This window comes from Capra hircus, unplaced genomic scaffold (genome assembly GCF_001704415.2).
Source record: "Capra hircus breed San Clemente unplaced genomic scaffold, ASM170441v1, whole genome shotgun sequence".
NCBI classification, from domain to species: domain Eukaryota; kingdom Metazoa; phylum Chordata; class Mammalia; order Artiodactyla; family Bovidae; genus Capra; species Capra hircus.
This window is the reverse complement of record NW_017215203.1, coordinates 15,651-20,482: the sequence shown is the minus strand read 5'-3', so window position 1 is coordinate 20,482 and position 4,832 is coordinate 15,651. Positions and strand designations below refer to the sequence as shown.

The 4,832-nt window shown below is 43.0% G+C and overlaps 1 pseudogene; it reads right to left on the bottom strand.

Moving 5' to 3' along the window:
* Positions 1 to 201: 201 nt before the first annotated feature.
* On the bottom strand, positions 202 to 657 carry LOC108635402 (annotated as a pseudogene).
* Positions 658 to 4,832: the final 4,175 nt, after the last annotated feature.

The window sequence follows — 4,832 nt, the reverse complement described above, 5'->3', positions numbered from 1 at the left end:
CCAGGGGAGGAATCTGAGTCATCACAGCAGGAAGGTTAGAGAAAGACAGTGCATTACACAGGGTTCTATGGCTTCAGAGAACACTAACTAGTCTAAACTATATTTTTAAAACTTTTTTCCCCCAGTCCTAAAATTCATCCAGGAGACAGAGGCTGGTGTAACTGCAAAGCAGAGAAAATGGATCAGCCTGGAGGGCTGCTCCTAGTCGGAGAGGTCGAATGGCATCTTGCTGATGACCTCCCCATTCTCGTCGACTATGGTGTGGTAGACCCAGCGGCGGTTGCAGCGGCAAGTGGGCCCGCACTTGGTGGAGTTACACTTGGGGCACGGGTAGAAGCAACCCTGGCAGTCTTCATCAAGGCAGTCACACAGGTCAGCCTGATTGAAGGTGAGCCTGCCCTTTTGGTCATACTTGTTGACTTCGCGTTTTACAGGAACAAACTCATTCTTCCTTGGCATTTGCCCTTCCTTTATCAGCTGCCTTAATTTAGGGTTGAAGTTGGCTACCTGAGGCCCGGGATTTTGAAATGACAACCGTTTTAACTGCCGCTCCACCCGTTTCATCTGCTTCAGTTCCATCTCACTTGGTTTCTCAGGAGAACTTGGACGTGCAGGTCTCTCTCGCACGGAACTGCTTTTTTCTGCTTGGTCACTCATTTCTGCTCACCTGGGGACACAAACAAAGTCAGCAACCATTTGTGGGAGCTCAGTCAACCATGAGGACGCTGGAGCTGGTAAACGTCATTTCAGAATGGGCCTATGAAGTTTTTACTTCCAACCTGGGTTAAGTGGATAGGAGCAAGTTTATCAACACCAACAAATCTTTGGACAAAAGTGCTTTTATCAGATAGTATTTCCGCCTTTATTCAACCATCTCTTTTTTCTATCAACTGTTGAAATAACCATTCATGTTGGTCTAGACTAGTACTTCTCAAACATTAATGTGCATATGAATCAGGAAACATCTTGTTAAAAACTAGATTATGATTCAGTTAGGACTGGGGTGGGGCCAGAGAGTCTACCTGTCTAATGTATGCCCAGATTATACTGATATTGCTAATTCCAAACCTACTTTGAGTCTCAAGGGCCTAGAGCTAAACCAATAGTGATCAGGGGCCACATTGCTTGATCAGGGCAGAAATTCCTTTGCTTTAATAGAAAACCCAGTTATTCTTCTTAGGTGAGTGGCCCTAGGATAGAAAAACAACAGTGTTTTATGTAAAGAATTTCTTTCTCTCCACCAATGCCCCCACCACCACCGCCCACACAAGGCAAACTCTTGACTTTTCCTCCAGCTAAATTGGTTTGAACAAAGAAAATACTGTTTGAAGCCACTTCAGATCAATAAACATATTCCTTGTTTCTAATGACTGTAGTAAGTAATGGAAATTGGATGGTCATTTTTAGCAATTGCCTTTTCTCTTTAAAACATCTAGCACATTAGCTTGTGGTTATTTATTTCCGTTTGAAGTCGACCTCCAATTCTTCTCAGGAAACACTCTACAAACTACTTTAAGGTAATTCATCATATTGAATTAGTGACTGGTTTCTAAAAGGCTTTCTAAGGTCAGTACACTCTCAAGGACTTTCAGTGTCATTTCACCTCTCTCCATGTCTCACTGTCTCTGATGTGTCTGTCTCTTCCCTCACCACTCCCCCCATCCCTCTGTTTCTCTCCTAATTGGCCCATGTCCTACAGACTCCACAAAGCTTCCCTAAACTACTACATGACTTAAAGTAGAGAGGCAGAGGATGCCCATTTCTTTAAGGATGTTCTGCCTAGCTTCCAGAAGCAAAACTGGCCAAAAGGAAGAGAGACAGAGGATGGGGCATCAGCTGTGAGAGGATCATCCATACTAGAGAAAAATTCCCTTTGCTTCTCACTGGAGAGTTTCAGGCAATTCCAGAGGACTGGCCACACACTCTTTGATACATACTACCTGTTTCACACAACAGGTTCCCTTTTAGGTCTTCCTTGGCACTTGAACGATGTAGTGTCTATAGGAGGGAAAAGCAAATGATTCCCCTGAATCTCTCTCTTGAATTGGATTTATTTGCCAGGATCTTGTTGAGTAAATACCCAGGACAGAAATAATACAGTTTCATAATCTCTATCCTAAGTTAGCTGCAATGTCTTGGCACGGTCTAGAACATTTAGTTTTTTATTACTCTAATTCTCTGAGTTGTAATTTCATAGTTGACTCCTTACCTTACTTTTTTTAGGGGGAAAAGGGTAGCAGCTACCTTTCTGATACATTACCCTAGGCAGAGGAGCCTCAGGCCTCACACTGCCAGGGATCAAACACTAGCACTGTCTTCACCACTAACTATCTGACTTTAACTTAAGATGACCTTCAGCTGCTTAACCTCAGTTTCCTCATCTGAAAATGGGGATAATAATAGAACCTTCTCTATGGGTATGCCCTAAATTAGGTGCAGTGAGAACTTCAAAGATGATATAAGACCAGGTTTCTGCCCGCAAAAGGTTTGGCAATCTCCACTGGTGAGATCAAGTGTCTGCAGCTCACTGCAAGGACAGGGAAAGGAGCTCCAGTTCAGATTCTGAGAACCCTATGGAGGGTGGGGGTGGGGTTCGTAATAATCAAACATCAATAGAGGCATCCCTATTTAGAACTAAGCTTTATATCTTCTTTCTGCACCCCACCCAGTTTAGTGAGGTGCTCAGTCACTCAGTTGTGTCCACCTCTTTGCAACCCCATGTACTACAGCCCTCCAGGCTCCTCGGTCCATTTTCCAGGCAAGAATATTGGAGTGGTATTGCCATTCCCTTCTCCAGAACTAACCTTTACATCTTAAAGAATTCCTGGTTCATCCCCATAATGGTAAAAAGAAATGTGAGTGTGTATGTGTTTCTGTGTGCATGTGCAAATTTGCCACCATAATTCAGTCTAAAGCCACTATGTTTTTTTCATTCATTCAAGCAAATATTTATCAAGAGTAGTATCCATATATGCTAGGTATTGTGCCCTATTTATTTCAGTTACAATTGCACACACGAAGTCCAGAGTCCTTCAAGCAGTGGTACTGTACAGAAGATGAATAAATTGGGGTAAAAACTCTTTCACTCTTCAATTAAGCAAAATGTCTGTGTACGCCAATTTTAAGGCACAGTATTTGTTTTAGAAACAGGCATCAAGACTCTGGTGGAGAAACTCAAAGTTTAGTTATGAATAGCTGTGAACCAACAGAGTAAGGCGATGACACCCAACTCCAGTACTCTTGCCTGGCAAATCCCATGGACGGAGGAGCCTGGTAGGCTGCTAGTCCATGATGGTCTCTAAGAGTCTGGACACGAACTGAGCGACTTCCCTTTCACGTTTTCACTTTCATGCATTGGAGAAGGAAATGGCAACCCACTCCAGTGTTCTTGCCTGAAGAATCCAAGGGACGGGGGAGTCTGGTGGGCTGCCATCTATGGGGTCACACATAGTTCGGATATGGACTGAAGTGATTTGACAGCAGTAGCATCAGCAGCCTTTGAACCAAACACAAAACTGATTCTCAATTATAGAAAATAGAATCAGGTTACAATGAGACCTTTTACTGCAGGAGCACTGTAATAGTGCACAATTTGCTGGATATTGCAAGTAAAATCACCAGGCAGCTGAACAGATGTGGCCATGTTATGTTCAGCTATAGCACACTCAAGACTTCCCTGGTGGCTCAGACGGTAAAGGGTCTGCCTACAATGCGGGAGACCCGGGTTCAATCCCTGGGTCAGGAAGATCTCCTGGAGAAGGGAATGGCAGCCTACTCCAGTATTCTTGCCTCCCGCACCTCCCACCCAAAAAAGGAGCTCAAAGAAATATTGGGCTTCCCTGGTGGCTCAGAGGTTAAAGCGTCTGCCTGCTAACGCAGGGAGACACTAGGGTTCAATCCCTGGGTCGGGAAGATCCCCTAAAGAAGGAAATGGCAACCCACTCCAGTACTCTTGCCTGGAGGTTTTCATGGACGGAGGAGCCTGTGGGCTACAGTCCACGGGGTCGCAAAGAGTCGAGACACAACTGAGCGATTTCACCTTCTATAGCACACTCACACTTTGACATGAGAGATGTTTGTGAACCAGAATTGTTAGCTTAAACCCCAGGCCCTCTTAAACCCTTGACCTCTCTCAAAAATGTTGGGAGGATATGTTGAGGCAAACATTTAGGGAAATTCAAAATAGAAATAAATGCTCGGTGAATGCATTTGAACCCTTGACATTCCAATCCTGTTGGTCAGGAAAGATCTTGCTATTTTCACAGGGATATATTTTTTCTGTTGAAATCACTTTGAAGGTAACGTTATTTTCTTCTTGTCACTCAACAATTTATTTACTTGTCATAAAATAAAGTGAAAAAACTCTGAGCCCAACCACATAAAAGTCTTACATGCATGAGCTTTATCATTATCTTTCTTACCATAGTTCTCTTAGTCCTTAAATTTCATGGTGCTGAAAATATCCTTTTTGTGTTTCTTTTCTGGATTGTTCTCCCTCTGAGCAATGGTTACCAGAATCTTTTAGAATGACACGTATTTGTTAATTGAATTAAAGGCGAGATAATGGAAAACTTTTTTCCCCAAACGTCTGGGTCATATTCTTAATCTGGAAAACAGATGTTTCAACATCTCTTTGCATCTTTGTGTTCATGATTACATTTCATGATTTCAGAATACTCCAAATGATTCCGAATTCACTTTCCACATAGTTGGAAGCAGGAAGCCATTAAGATGAAGCCCTTTCAACTTACATGTCATAATAGGAGGTGAAAGAAGGTAGAAAAGGGAGGGAGGAGTCCCTTAGACTGGTTCTTGGTTGATGTTTTTTATAC